General features: G+C 37.9%; 1 protein-coding gene across 2 annotated transcripts in view; it reads left to right on the forward strand.

The window, feature by feature from the left end:
• Positions 1 to 16,782, forward strand: part of MET (MET proto-oncogene, receptor tyrosine kinase) — a 1,562,736-nt gene that overhangs the window by 514,347 nt on the left and 1,031,607 nt on the right. The window lies entirely within an intron of this gene.

A 16,782-nucleotide genomic window follows, 5' to 3' on the forward strand; every position in this document is an offset into this window, starting at 1 on the left:
ACAGCTGTGTCTCTTGTGAATCACACAGAAATTAAATTAAACTCAACTGTCTTTCTAGTTGCCTTCCCCTTATGTTAAATTGACCACTTATCTCTTTACCATCCTCTTTGGCTATTGTGAGTAAGCACAAAAATTATCATTTTTGTAAAATCACTCCCCTTCAGCTATTTTATTTATTTATTTATTTATTTATTTATTTATTTATTTATTACATTTGTTTACCGGGAAATTCTGACTGGACACATATCCTTTTTCAGCGGAGGCCCAGGGAGAAAAGCTCCACAGAATAGCATTTTAGATGGTAAACAATAACAATCAAGGTATGAATACAGTAGAGGTAATCATGAAATGGAGAAATACAGGAGCAAATTAGGTATAATTGAGTAGTAAGCACTAATTAACATTGAGAAATAAGAAGTAAAACACAGTGCTACAACTTTTTTAAAACAGTAACTAGATAATAATAATAATAGACTAAATGATAACTAAATCCTGGAAGGATTAACAAGCAGTGAGCAGTCTTCATTTCAGTTTTATAATGATAGAGGGAATACTCTATCTAAATCTGGGAAAGGAGAGAAGGGTTAGGGGGGTTATTAATCGGGGTTTGGACAAGGACAAAGCCAGTGAGAATTTATGTGAGATTTAAGTGCAGTCTTGAAAGGACTGCAAGAAGGAAGGGTAGTTATGGTAGTGGGAAGGTTGTTCCAGAACTTGGATATAGCGCAGGAAAATGTATTGGCCATCCCACTGTATTCTATACAACCAGAATACAAAGTGCCCACCCTCTTCCAATCTATCTTACTCTTTTAAAATGAGTGGCTCTCCATTTAGATAGCTAAAGCTTAAGTTACCCCCTCTTTCATATCTGACTGCTTAGTGCACACTGCAGCTCTTAGGATAGTAACCCATTTTTTTTCTATCTTACCTTTAAAATCCGCAACATCTACTTCAAGACCACCAATTATTTGGAAAGATCATATTCTGAATCAGAGTAGTCATTTTGGGATAAGTGCTTTTGTTTTGCTCCTGGTGAGAGAAGGAGCATCAGGACATTATTTCCTTAGGTGTGCTAATCACCAGAAAGCCTAATAACTGCTTCATAGGTGCCATATTGGAATTTGTGCTTATATTTTGATCCTGGCAAGAGAAGGAGCAGAGGACACAGATTTCTGACTGTTTTTGGTTGAGAAGTGAGTGTCTCTGCTTGGCCTTCCTGACTGGTCTGGTTGCAGTTCAAGGCATCTATGAGGAAAAGGCTACAACAAGCCTACAGACCCTTACATCATCTGGGACAAGTCTGTGGATCACCAACAAGATGTGGCCTGCTTCCCATCTTGGGATTGGTGTTACTGTTTTGCTTTGGTGAGAGAAGAAGCAAAGGAGCATTGTATCGAAGCTGTGAGACAAACACTAGCAGCAGTCAGGCAGTAGCCATTCAGGTGACTCCCCTCTTTTCTTCATTCTTGACAAGCTAATTCTTTCTTTTCAGTAAGTAATGCTTCATTTGCTTCTTATTTCAGAATATCTGCCTAAATACATTGTTCATCGGGCTGTACTTATTAGTTTCCCTTCAAGTGTTCGGCGGTGGCCAGTATAACCTCAGACAGTTTAAGTTGACATTTTTCCTCTAAAAGCACCCTTGAAATTCCACCAATACCTAGTTGGATATAAGACAACTAGCTTACACAGACAATCACTGACCCAGAGGTGAAAACCCTATACTCCTGACATTAGTTTATATTCTCACTACAACTGTCTAATCAATAAAAAAGGGTCTATTGCCATGTATATGGACTTTCCCACTATCTCCATTAACAGCTTGGTGGATATGGGCATCCTGAGTCAATGTAGAAATTGCCTCATTTACTGACAACCAGTCAATTCTCAAACAAACTGATAAGGTATGTGAGAGATTTATTTACACAATGTCATTGGAGGCAAAGCTCTCACATAAAGGTATTTTTAATGTAATGTCATTGGTACATATGCTGCACCCATCACACACAATTCAAAGCAGACACATAGACCCACATAAGCTTAGGCACTTAATGTAACCTTCCTAAATCCCAAAGGCCTCCTAGATGAAGTACAAATAACAAACACCCTCAGCAGCTCCGAATGCACTCTTTCCAAACAACACCCACACTAACACATATAGTCACATCTCATGGAGCCTCTACTTCTAAGCCCACATACCTCGCAACTGTACAGATTTTCACAAAATGTCCATATTTTTGCCTCATATTTTTCATCTATTTCTCATAAAATTGTGTTTTTCTGGCAAATAGTTGAGGGTTGAAGTCAGAAAATAACGACAGACATTTGAGTTTCAGACTTCATACCCTTGAGAAAATTCATGCTAATACAAAATCGGTTACTCTATCAACTTTCTAAGTTTGTAAGAGCAATATTTACAAAGTATTCCTATTTTTGGGACTTTGTCCCCCATTATTTATGGCTTTATCCAGATTTATTGCTCTAAGAGGTTAAGCGGTATGTAATCCCGTAAGGCAAGTCACCACACAATCCAACATTCTGGTCATTGGAGACACCATTATGAGCCACACTGATGTACCTCTTACCAGGCTGAGTGAGGAGAAACTCACGGACAGCTGCTTATCAGGGGCCAGGATCCACCACATTATGTATGCACTCAGGTCATTAGACCACAAGTGCCAGTATGACTCAGTAATAGTCTATGTGGGTGTAAATGACCAGAGAAGTACATCCCTAGACTATATGAAGAGAGACATCATGGAGATCTCAGAATATGTGTCCCAGGCTGATATGAACCTAGCACTGTGCAGCATTTTATCTTCATCAAGGATGATGCCACAATATGAACTAAAGATGGCTAACTTTAATAATTGGTTTAGTTTCTGGTGTCATTCAAAGGGGTGCAATATTTGTCAGCAAGGAAGGAGATGGTCAATAGACCATGCTGCTTTCTCAGGGATGCTCTGAACCCCTCCCCTCTAAGTTTTCGAATATCACCTAAAACATTGTTCTCCCCCAAAGTGCATTTTTAGCAATGCCAAACTGAAAGTACTTCTGACATAGCAAACCAAGAAAATATAAGGCATTTACTGCTCAATGTTAGGAGTCTAAACAAAGAACTCCACTTTCTTCAAGTTGTCCTCACCATAGAGAATGCTGACATCTATCAGTCACTGAGACATGGTTTAGAGCAATAGAGAGCACACCAGTAGTGCAAGGTTATAATGCCTTCCACATATTTAAACAAGCTACTACACAGACAGGGACTAAAGGGTGAGGTGTCTCGATTTACATAAAAACTAAATATACCTCAAGGCCTGTCGAAGAGCACAATGCACTTGAGCTTCTCCATATTCAAATGACCATAGGAAAAATTCAGTGCCACTTCCTTTCAAGCTATAGGTCCCCCTCTATGACCCAGGAAACCCATACCATGTATTTAAACTTATTGGAAACACTCACCATCCAACCCAATACCATATTCATGGGGGACTTTACTTACATCACTGTTAACTGGGAATCATATATGACACCAAACCTACAAGCACAAAGATTTCTGGATTTTGAAAACACAAACTGCCCTGGACCAGATTGTCGGTACATCAGCCAGGTCTGATCTTCACTAATATGGGAGAGTGCTGCACATCCCATAATATAATTTCTTATCTGGAAGGTCAGACCACAAAATGGTCTCCTGTGTTGTAAAAATCAAACCTGGAACCCCAGCTAATCCTGGAATATTCAGGAAGTACTCTAAGGCTGACTTTCTACTATTAAGTGATAACCTGGCAAAATTCCATGCCCCCATAAACCCTGAGAACACTGCTGCCTATGCAGAACTGTTCACAGAAACCATATACAAGCATATCAATGGCTGCATAGAGGTAGTTGTACCCAACAGAGGAAATACAGAACTAACTCAAAAAAAAACAAGTCACCCTGGTGTAATTACAGCATCAATAAGTTGTATAACAGAAGGAAGAAAATCATGGAAAAAATTAGGAGGTGCAACATTCAGTGGGATAAAAGCACCTCATCAAACTAAACAAAAAACTCAGAGAACAAATAAAGTCTACCAAAGCCAAATTTGAGGTAGGTTTGGCCTGCCAGGCCAAGGACAACCACAAGGCATTCTTTAGCTAGGTCTGTAACCTCAACAGCAATACACAGTTGTGTGCTGAACTCATTGTAAATGGAGCCACCTATACTAAGCCAGGAGATATAGCAAACCTACTGGCTGACAAATTCAGCTCCAGCTTTACCCCTCTCTCCCCTCAACTTTCCCTCAGGAAATCTCACCAAATATAACTCCCCCTACTATGACAAGAGAACAGGTCCTTAACTCATTCCCTCCAGTACAGCTCGTTTCAGTGTGTACCTTTAACTCCCAGTCGGTGTGGCTTGACCTTTTAAAAAAATGAAGTCATCACACTACAGTTCTAACAAATACTCATTGATGGAGGTCAAATATCAATAGAGTTGTGTTTGCCATCATGTATGCTTCAAGATAAACTATTCTGATACATCGAATGTAGCATGATTTTGGAATTATTAATGCAAATATGAACAAGCGATATCTGACACCTAGAGGCACAGTAGGAGGTAACTGCAGAAATGTTCTCTTTCTAAAGTCAAGAACTCTGCATGAGTGGGACCAGTCAATATCCCAGGAGCCCTTCTAAATAGTATGAAACATGACCTATCAGGACCTCTGGAATTGCTATTTAACTGTAGCCTCCAAACAGGCTCTGTGCCTCATGAGTGGAGAACAGCAACAGTCATCCCTCTGCACAAAGAATGGCCCTCTACAGACCCTGGAAACTACAGACCAATAAGCCTCACTAGTCTGATATGCAAAGCCATGGAAATAATTATCATGAAAATGATCAATAATGACATGGGAAACCTCCAGACACTGGAACCAAGCTGATCTGGTTTCATCAAGGGCAGATCATGCCTACACAACCTGGTGGACTTCTTTGAGAAGGTCACCAAAGCAATGGATGAGGGAAAATGGTTCACACTGCCTACCCTGACCTTGCCAATGCATGTGACACAATATCCCACTCAGGCACTGTTGACAAACTTAAGAGGTTATGTACAAACCGTTATGTCACCCAGTAGATAGCCAGCTGGCTCACAGGCAGGACCCAGGAAGTTAGAACTGGGGAGTCCACCTCTACAAAGAAGCCAATCACAAGTGGAGTCCCTCAGTGATCGGTCCTGGGGACCACTCCTTTTTGGCATTAGGATAATGTCAATTGCCTCTGGCTGACTAAATGCATAGATGATTGCAAAGAAGGAGCTGTCATTGATTCCCACACTGACACGAATGTTCTCCAGGAAGGGCTGACACAGACAAACAACTGGTGTCACAGCTATGGACTAACACTAAATCCAAGAAATATATAATAGCGTGCTTCAGGAAGTCATCCTCATCCACCCATGGTAACTATCGTATTGACAACACACCCTTAAGAGTTGACCTAGGAGTCAGGAACTTGGGGACACACACAGACAGTAATCTAGTCTTTGACCATCACGTGTCTACAATAGTGAGGAAATCATTCTATGTTGTGCAACTTATAAACAGAGGTATGGCATCTAGCTCCAAGGAAGTCATTGTTCCACTGTATTCAGCATTTATCAGACCTATCATTGAGTATAATGCCCCTTTGGTATGTATCTAACCAGGCATATCCAACAATTCAAACTTCCACAGTGGTTTCTCACTAAAGGAATGTAGGTCATAAGTAACATGTCCTTTGTAGACATTCTCAAAGCCCTATCCCTGTATTCTGTCTCCTACAGGCTGTTGAGGTTAGATGTATGCCTGGCATACAAGGCATTTTCAGACCCCACTCTGATGGAACTCCTGCATATCCGCAAAACAAACAGCACCAGAATTACCTGTTCTAAAGATTTAAACCCTGCCTGTGATATAAATAGGACCTTCTGGAGAGACAGGAATGTAACCCAGAGATCACCCCTTTTCTGGAATAGGCTCCCCATCCATGTGAAGTAGAGCTTCTCCTTAACCCAATTCAAGTGCAATTTGGATAACTGGATGTGGAACAGGAAATTCATCCCTGGTTTGGCACCTATGTCTCTAAAGGACACAAGCAGCCTGTAAATATTTCATCTCCCAGGCCTCTGCTTGTAAATTTTTCACCTGCTTACACTTACCAAGGGTACCAGAACTTGTTAGAGATTTGGAATGCATGGCTAAGCTTAAAAAGGCCGTTGTGGTCGTTACCCTAGTAAACGCTTATGAACCTATGAACCTACTTCTCAACCTCATAGCGCATGAAATCTAGAAAAAAAACAGAAATAATGGGGGGGGGGACAAAGGCCCAAAAATAGGGACAGATTTTAATCATTGCTCTTATAAACTTAGAAAATTGCTGAAATAATATTTTTGTTAGTGTGCATTTTTATAGAGTAAATGAAGTGAAGTTTAAATGCCTGTCATTATTTAGTGACCTCATTACTCAATGATTTGCAAGAAAAACACAAGTTTTATGAGGACAAAGCAAAATATGAGTCAAAAATCTTTGCATTCTGAGAAAATCCAGAGAGCTAAGAGGTATGAAACAAAACTGCAGCATCTGGTGCCCTGGGAAACGTAGCTGGTGGGCGCCCTACCCATGGTGTCTATAAATAATTTTTATCGTAATTGCTTAATGATAGCTTGTAAACTGCTACAGTGTTTTAAGATAGCACCAAGTTATTAGGTTGTTACATCAATAAGCATATTTTGTAAATGTTCTGTGCTGTTATTAAGCATATCAGCACAGAAAGTTAATAAAGAACGTATTTAGTATTTAGCAACCTAATGTGTTGCTACATTTGAAAGAAAAGAAAAGTTTGAAAGCTCACAAGTTATTAATAAGCAATCACGATAACCTAACAACAGTTTGTAAAATATGAAACTGTTCTTTGCTCTTAAAACATATCATGCATTAATTGACATCCCCTACAAAGTGACAACTAGGGAAAACTTCTGGTCCACCCTGCCCTTTCTACAACTCTGAATCAAACTGCATGTAATATTGACATTGTAAACAGATATATAAAAGACACAGAAATGAAACTGTAGTTTAAGAAAATTGGTGCAATACTAAAGCAAGAGCAATTACATTTGGAGAACAACTGTGACCGCTTGAGAAATTACAGCAATTCTTTTTCAGTAGCCGAATTAAATGTAAAGATTGTTTATCAAAATAAACACACAATGACCAACCAAGTATTCCAAAACGTTTTAATCCACACACTAAGCACTTTCACCATCAACACATGGCATCATCAGAGTGAATGGAATCAAATTGTTCCCTTGCTTTTATACATAATATTAAAACAATGCTCCAATTGGCCAACACCATAATTACCTTGTCCTTAAAGAAGCATATGTCAAACTGTTACATACAGCTCGTGCATTTATACAAACAATGTTAGTGAAGCATATATATTTATTCAAAATTCTTACAAATGAAAGATATATATATATGTATATGTATATATATATATATATATATATACATATATATATATATATATATATAAAAATTGCATGCTGAAAGTATACATTTTTTACCCCTCTATATAACATTTGCCTTTTGTTTCAGTATTGGTTTTAGGGAGATGTGTTCATTTAAACCAGGTGGCATGAAAGCTTTTAACAAAATCTGCCATTTGTATTCCAAAAGTTCCACCTTTAGTTTTCAACTCCTCCTCTTTCAGTGAACAACACCTATAAACAAAAATACAAAAAAATAAAAAAGTTAGTAAGTTTACACTTATGTAGATATAGATATAGGTTGTGTATATCATGACCCTTGATAGCCCTAAGATGTTCACCTATCCTGTCTTTTCTTCTAATAGTCTTACCTCATTAGTAGGTGCTACAGTTGGTACACGTGGCCAAATACACCACTTTTGTTGTATTACAATTAACTCTTCCTGGACAGGAAATAGTTCTGTTGTACCCTTGTATACTAACATAAGGGCCATCATTGATATACCTACACATCCTACAAGTACCACATCTACTCATTTTAGAGACGATGTTTTTAGTATTGTGCTGTTCTAAAAATTCTTTTATATTCCTTCCCCTTGAATAAACTATTCTAGGGAAAGTTCCAAGAAGATTCTTTAATTCACCACTGAAACAAAAGTTCAATGCTGTACGAACAACATCCTCTATTTCTTTTGCTTGACTGTTGTAAGTTAATACTAAAGCTCTAGAGTTGACTAAATTTTGTTGTTTAGATATCATCGTGATATTAGTATTCTTTACCCCTAAAATAGGAAAAAATTAAGTATTTCTTTTATTTAAAACTTCATTACATGTTTTGGTCAACAATTTTAGGGGTTAACTTCTTTCCAAAAACATCCCAATCAAGGTATATAATTCTTATTCCAAGATTTTATTGTCATTTATAATTCTGGACAACCTTATAATTTGCCCCTTTACAATACCCCTAGGTTGATGCAAGGGGTGACAACTACTGTAATGCAGTAGTGAGTTACTGTATGTTTCTTTCCGATATATTTTACTTGTTATACCATTTACACCCTTTACAAGAGTTATATCCAAGAAGTTTATTTGCTTGTCACTCCATTTACTAGTGAATTTAAAAAACATCGTCTCTAAAATGAGTAGATGTGGTACTTGTAGGATGTGCAGGTATATCAATGATGGCCCTTATGTTAGTATACAAGGGTACAACAGAACTGTTTCCTGTCCAGGAAGAGTTAATTGTAATACAACAAAAGTGGTGTATTTGGCCATGTGTATCAACTGTAGCACCTACTATGTAGGTAAGACTATTAGAAGACTAAAAGACAGGATAGGGGAACATCTTACGGCTATCAAGGGTCATGATATACACAACGCCCTATATGTACACAGTACGAAGTGTACTGACTTTAGGAGATTTGTATTTTTTGTTATAGATAGGGTGTTGTTCACTGAAAGAGGATGAGATGAAAAACTAAAGGTGGAACTTTTGGAATACAAATGGCAGATTTTGTTAAAAGCTTTCATGCCACCTGGTTTAAATGAACACATCTCCCTAAAACCAATACTGAAACAAAAGGCAAATGTTATATAGAGGGGTAAAAAATGTATACTTTCAGCATGCAATTTTTAAAACGTTGTTATATGTTATGCATATATATATATATATATATATATATATATATATATCTTTCATTTGTAAGAATTTTGTATAAATATATATGCTTCACAAACATTGTTTGTATAAATGCATGAGCTGTATGTAACAGTTTGACATATTGGAGCATTGTTTTAATATTATGTATGAAAGCAAGGGAACAATTTGATTCCATTCACTCTGATGATGCCATGTGTTGATGGTGAAAGCATTTAGTGTGTGGATTAAAACATTTCAGAATATTTGGTTGGTCGTTGTGTGTTTATTTTACAAGTGTAATATCCATTGGGTATTTTATACGTTTATTGGTGTATCATTTCGATCTAAGAGGATTCCTGAAATGGCATGTGTTTTTTATAAAGTATTAGTTTTACATTGAATTTTACACAGCTTTCCGTTTAAAATGGAAGCAGCTGTGGTTGAATTGACTGCTTCCATTAAGCAGTTGACGGCATTGCTGACTAGTTCTAACATTTTACGTAATCCGCAAGTGACGTTAACTGATTTGCAAGTTGAATTGTTTACTCTGCATTCACCGCCAGCCCTCGAGGCGGTGAACAACTCAGTTGGAGATGGCGAATGAAATTTTAATGAAGCTGGAGGTGGTCGACCAAAAGGAAGGGATATACAACAATGGCTAAACCTACCAGAAGTGGACTTCTCGGCCCCAAATGAGGAGGGAAGAATTGCCTTGTCCTTGAAGAAGCAAATTGAACAGTTCGAGGGAGTTTGTCAAAAATATAGAGGCATACAACTCGATAATGCATTTTTAATAAATCTATGGCACTTAAACAGGTGCCAAAGGGACTCAGGTTATGGAAATTACCGAATGGGATTGATGTTGGTTCACAGGCGTACAAAGAGTTAGTGGACTTGTTCGACAAATCTGGTTTACAAATTATGGATATCATTGCCAAAAACAATCAAAGTAAGTTGTTGGCACTTGAAAAAGAAGTTGTATCTTTAAATGAAAATACTGTGAACGATTTATTTTCACAGTATATTAAGAACTATCAGTCTGTTTTGTCTAATTTGGAACAATATGTTGATAAAAGTGTTAAAATCAAGGTTAGAAAATTATCGCGAGACATGCATGACTATAAAAGTAATGTGGCCTATCCCCTGGGTAACAACAGAAATCAGAGGGGAGATAGGGTTAACAATATGGAGGTACACAATGGACATTATGAAACAACAATAGACAATGATGTAGGCCAGAATGATTTTTTAGACCGGTCTCCACAATTAAGGAGGTCAGAACGTTTACAAAACAAGAGGGATGGTATGGAATGAAACCATTACCATGCTGGGCGGAAACACGAACAATTACCACAAATGATGAACAGATATCCAACGAGGAGACAGTGGACCAACAACAACTACAACAGGAAGAAACAATAGATGAAGAAGTGAATTTGAGTCCATCTATATTTAGTAATAACAGTGTGTTGAATAACAATGATGAAAGTTTTTTGGACACTTCTAAAGATTCTGTATGTACACAAGTGAATGCATTACCTTTGGTTAAAATTTATAAAAAATCAGGGTTTATGTATATAATTACAGTGCCATTGATATAAATGAATACCATCATGATGTTGTAAGCAAGGGTTTTTCCTTTGTACCTGAATCAAACTTAATGGTGTGAGAACATATTCCAACATTAGATTGTATGCTAGAAAGTTAAATTTGGCGATATTTTTCAACGATTCCACTGAGACGAACAACATTCCAGTAAATGGTATGGCAACAAGTGTTTGTAATAGAAAGAGTACTTTTATTCCACCTTACAATAACGAAGTGGCGATGTTTGAGAAAATGTTCATTGGTGGGTTGATTAACAATAGTAAAACAAATCAAAATGTGCAGTATGATGACAACCTAAATAGAAGTGAAAGAGAAGCTTTAATGCAATTGGCAACTGATAGAGAGCTAAGAGTCATTAAACCAGATAAAGGTGGGGGGCTGTCATTATGTCAAAATTTGATCATATAGGTAAAATGATGGACATTTTGGATGACACCACCACTTATCTTATAGTTTCATAGTTTCATAGTAGTGTACTAGGCTATCTGCCCGGGGGCATTTATAAGCCTAGCCAACAGTGACTGGGGTCACCCCCCCTAAACTTTGCGATCTCCCATCCCATGCATCGAGATTTTCTTGAAGTTAGGCACAAATCACCTCTGAGCAGGCGGTAAGCTACTGAATAAAGCTGGAGTTTCTTTAATCTTAGAGTTTCATTAAATGAGGTAAATATTTCTTACCACAGAATTGATTTGTTTTTACTAGACGCATTATACCAGGGAGCAATTAATGGAGATGATTATAACTATTTGAAAGTTGATTACCCAGTTACTCCAGTTGTGTTTGGAATTCCAAAGACACATAAAGATTTATATAATCCACCATTTAGAGCCATAGTTTCATTAAAGGGTTCCAAAACGGAACCATTGGCTGCTTATGTGGATAGGAAAACACAGCAGGTTGTAAAAAGGGCTCAACATATATTAAAAGACTCCTGGCATTGTTTGCAAAGGTTAAATATCTTCCAAAGTATTGACATTGAATGGTCCTTTTTAACTGTGGATGTGATAAATCTGTTCACAGTAATACCCCAAGAGGAAGGTATAGATTATTTTACTGAAAGTTTGGTTAAAAGCAAATGTTTGAGTAATGAAAATGTGAATTTTGTTGTGTCTTGTATGGAAATAGTACTTAAGAACAATTATTTGACGTTTGAAGGTGAGATTTTCCACCAAATTTCAGGCGTGGCAATTTGGGCAAAGTGTGCCCCCAGTTTTGCAAATTTAGTTTTACTTCATTGGGAGGAATTCTATATATAAAGACAAAATATTACTATACAATCGGTTCCTAGACGATGTCCTGATTTTGTGGAAAGGGAATCAACAAGAAGCAAAACATTTTGTAGAGTATTTGAACACAACAACTACGTTTTTTAAATTCACTAGTAAATGGAGTGACAAGCAAATAGACTTCTTGGATATAACTCTTGTAAAGGGTGTAGATGGTATAACAAGTAAAATATATCAGAAAGAAACACACAGTAATTCACTATTGCATTACAGTAGTTGTCAACCCTTGCATCAACCTAGGGGTATTGTAAAGGGACAAATGGTAAGGTTGTCCAGAATTATAAACGACAATAAAATCTTGGAAGAAGAATTATATACCTTGATTGGGATGTTTTTGGAAAGAGGTTATCTCCTAAAATTGTTGACCAAAACACGTAATGAAGTTTTAAATAAAAGAAATACTTCATTTTTTCCTATTTTAGGGGCAAAGAATACTAATATCACGATGATATCTAAACAACAAGATTTAGTCAACTCTAGAGCTTTAGTATTAACTTACAAAAGTCAAGCAAAAGAAATAGAGGATGTTGTTCGTACAGCATGGAACTTTTGTTTCAGTGGTGAATTAAAAAATCTTCTTGGAACTTTCCCTAGAATAGTTTATTCAAGGGGAAGGAATATAAAAGAATTTTTGGAACAGCACAATACTAAAAACATTGTCTCTAAAATGAGTAGATGTAGTACTTGTAGGATGTGTAGGTATATCAATGATGGCCCTTATGTTAGTATACAAGGGTACAACAGAACTATTTCCTGTCCAGGAAGAGTTAATTGTAATACAACAAAAGTGGTGTATTTGGCCACGTGTATCAACTGTAGCGCCTACTACATAGGTAAGACTATTAGAAGACTAAAAGACAGGATAGGGGAACATCTTAGGGCTATCAAGGGTCATGATATACACAACGCCCTATATCTACACAGTTCGAAGTGTACTAACTTTAGAAGATTTGTATTTTTTGTTATAGATAGGGTGTTGTTGACTGAAAGAGGAGGAGATGAAAAAGTAAAGGTGGAACTTTTGGAATACAAATGGCAGATTTTGTTAAAAGCTTTCATGCCACCTGGTTTAAATGAACACATCTCCCTAAAACCACTACTGAAACAAAAGGCAAATGTTATATAGAGGGGTAAAAAATGTATACTTTCAGCATGCAGTTTTTAAAACGTTGTTATATGTTATGCATATATATATATATATATATATATATATATATATATATATATATATATATATATATCTTTCATTTGTAAGAATTTTGTATAAATATATATGCTTCCCAAACATTGTTTGTATAAATGCACGAGCTGTATGTAACAGTTTGACATATGCTTCTTTAAGGACAAGGTAATTATGTTGTTGGCCAATTGGAGCATTGTTTTAATATTATGTATAAAAGCAAGGGAACAATTTGATTCCATTCACTCTGATGATGCCATGTGTTGATGGTGAAAGCGCTTAGTGTGTGGATTAAAACATTTTGGAATACTTGGTTGGTCGTTGTGTGTTTATTTTACAAGTGTAATATCCATTGGGTATTTTTTACGTTTATTGTTTATCAAAAACTGTTGCATTCAAAACTTATAAAACGTATTGAATATTTATTTATTATCTATTTATTTATTGATATTTGTTTACCAGGAAAGTCCAACTCCGCAATAGCCTATTTTAAGGAGAGGCCAGGGAGAAAATCCGCAATATATTACATGAAAGCAAAATAGTAGAATGTATCAAATGTAAACAGAGTTGTTATGGTTGTTATTTTTTTACAAGTCTAATACAATATAACATAACACAGAGTAACCAATGAAACAGCAACCTTCATTTGTTTAAATTACAAGAGGTGAAGAGATAGATGAAAGCAAAGGTGATAAGTAGGGAAAATACATGAATTCAAAACAGATAGAGAAAGTCAGTGGCATACCTCTCACTCTCTTTGTGCAAAAAATCTGGACAAAGTCTATTTAAAACTTTCATTTAGTGGCTACAGCTAGGAACTGTAATTTTTCCCCATACTTGGTGGCTTTGCAGTTGCCGTCCCATACTGTATATTTGATTTGTGACACTCCTCCTAGTCTAGTGTCATTAGTTCATTCAATCTAACAGAGAACATTTGTGAAGGCCAACCCACTCAGATTCTTAACGTCAAATTAATTTCTGTTCCAGCTGTCTCCATTTTCTTTTACTGAAAAAAAAAATGCCCCCCCCTCTATCCTGTGGCAGGTCTTGTCCAGATACAGATGTACTGTGTCCAGGACTGTTTGTGAGCTCCTGAGCCCCCCTAACTTAACTAGGGTTAAACTATGCCTGGTGCCATAAAGTGTGCTCTTCAAATTTTCCCTTGCAACTAGCCAGCTTTTTAGTTTTAGCACTCAGATCTGTTTCTTTGAGCTCAGCACTTGTTCAGAACTCATTGTAAGCACTAAATAAGTTACAAATTACTACAGCACTCAACTCTGTGTGGAGACATGCGTGAATGGCCATACCTTCATTGAAGGTTGTGCATCAGGGCTGGCAACTTGGTACGTAAAAATCTACTGCCAATCATTAGCGGACCGGAGTTCCGCTGTGGCGACCCCTAACTGGGAAAAGCCAAAAGATACAACAACTCAACTTTCCTCACTTGTCTAGAGGAAAACAGTTTTTAGTACTTAATTAATAAGCACGTATTCAGGTATGTCTAAAAGTCAGCTCCCAGTGTTTTCTCCTGTCTACCTGATGAATCTGGACATCTTGGGACAATGCAGCAATTGCCTCATGTACACAGACTACCCTCTCCTCCTACCACCCAACACTATGACCTGTGAAAGATGACTTATAGAGCCAAACTGGAAGCAAAGCTCTCTTCATTGAAGACTGGACTAGACAGTCAAGAGGAGAAGGTAAACACTTGCACCGCACCACACTGATCACATAATCTTTCAAAACCTACACCACCAAAACACACACACAGAAGCACAAAACACACATCTACATTCACGGAGGCTCTCAGTAAAAATCTGCCCAAACAACCGAGACCTGCAAAGTAGAAATGCAAGCAACCTGCACCCCCCAACACAATCCAAATGACACTTAGCCCACATACTCAGTGTGCCACTCAACTACAGCCCATAAGGCATAATGTACCCAACACTCTAGTCATAGGTGACTCTATAGTCAGGCACACTGATGTTCCACTCACCAGACTAAACAAGGAAAAAGTTACTGTCAGCTGCCTGTCGGGTGCCAGGATCCACCACATAATGCATGCACTCAGGTCACTCCACAACAAGTACAAATACAAATCTGTCATTGTCCATGTTGGTGCGAATGACCTGAGATGTACCTCCCTGGACTACATGAAAAGAGACATGGAGGAGCTCTCCGATCTTGTAGCCCAGGCAGGTATGACCCTAGCCCTGAGTAGCATCCTGCCATCACCCAGAATGATACCACAGTACAAGGACAAAATGATTGACGTTAACAATTAGCTAAGCTTCTGGTGTCATTCTAAGGGAATCCAGTATCTGTCTGCCTGGGATGACATGATCGACAGACCACGCTGCTTTGCCAAAGATGGCCTGCACCTGTCGCACTTGGGATTCCAGATACTGGCAAAGGCTCTTGCCATCCCTGTAGTGCTTTTTTAGGCAAGGTTCAAATGACAAATTCACCACTGTAAATGGTACAAGCAAGCAAAATCTGAGGGTAATGCTACTCAATGCTAGAAGTCTAAACCTCAAAATGCACTCACTCGAGGCACTCCTTAAAATGGAGAACATTGACATCTGTGCAGTGACAGAGTCCTGGTTCAAAGCTCCAGGGAGCACCCTTGCATTATCAGGCTATAATTCATACCACACCTTTCGGCCAACAAACCTGGACCAAAACATTAAAGGTGGAGGTGTGTCCATATTCATTAAGGATATCCACACCTCCAAGCTAGTTGCTCAGCATAATGCATCCGAGATTATCCAAGTTCAACTAACTCTGGTCAAAAACGCAATCCAGATTGTAGCTTGCTACAGACCCCCCACCATGCCCCAGGATTCCCACTCCTCTTTTCTTGATACACTGGAAAATATTAAGGTACAATCCAACACTCTAATAATGGGTGATTTCAACTACCCTACCATTAACTGGGAAAACTACTCGTGTACCAACTCTTTTGCTCAACGTTTTCTGGAAATCATCAATTCCAATGCCTTGGATCAACTAATTCACACCCCCACCAGGGGCAGCAATATCCTAGACCTGGTCATCACCAACATGGGCAACCGGTGTTCCACACCAGAGGTCAGCTTCTCATTGGTCAGATCCGACCATAAACTAATCACCCTAGACATCCACATCCCGCTCCCACCCCCCATTAGGAACACAACCGTAAAAAATTTCTCCAAAGCCAACTTCACACTTCTTAAGACAGAAGTGGCAAACTTCACGACACCCATGCAGATGGACAATAGAGGTACGACTGCTGAATCCAACACAAATGCACTTTATAAGTACTTACATGAGTGCATGGATCGTGCTATCCATAACAGAACCAAGATGCTATCCTCCAAAAAAAGGAAGCCAATCTGGTGGTCTTCTGCCATAAACAAACTCTACAACAGAAGAAAGAAATTGTTGCAAAAAAGAGTAAAATCCCACGATTGGAGGAACTCCCTGGTCAGCCTCAGTAAGAAGCTGAGATCCCTCATAAAATCCTCCAAAGCTAGTTATGAAAACAAAATCACCACTGATTCTA

Source organism: Protopterus annectens, chromosome 11.part0, assembly GCF_019279795.1.
Source record: "Protopterus annectens isolate FY-2018-M chromosome 11.part0, PAN1.0, whole genome shotgun sequence".
Classification (NCBI taxonomy): Eukaryota; Metazoa; Chordata; order Ceratodontiformes; family Protopteridae; genus Protopterus; species Protopterus annectens.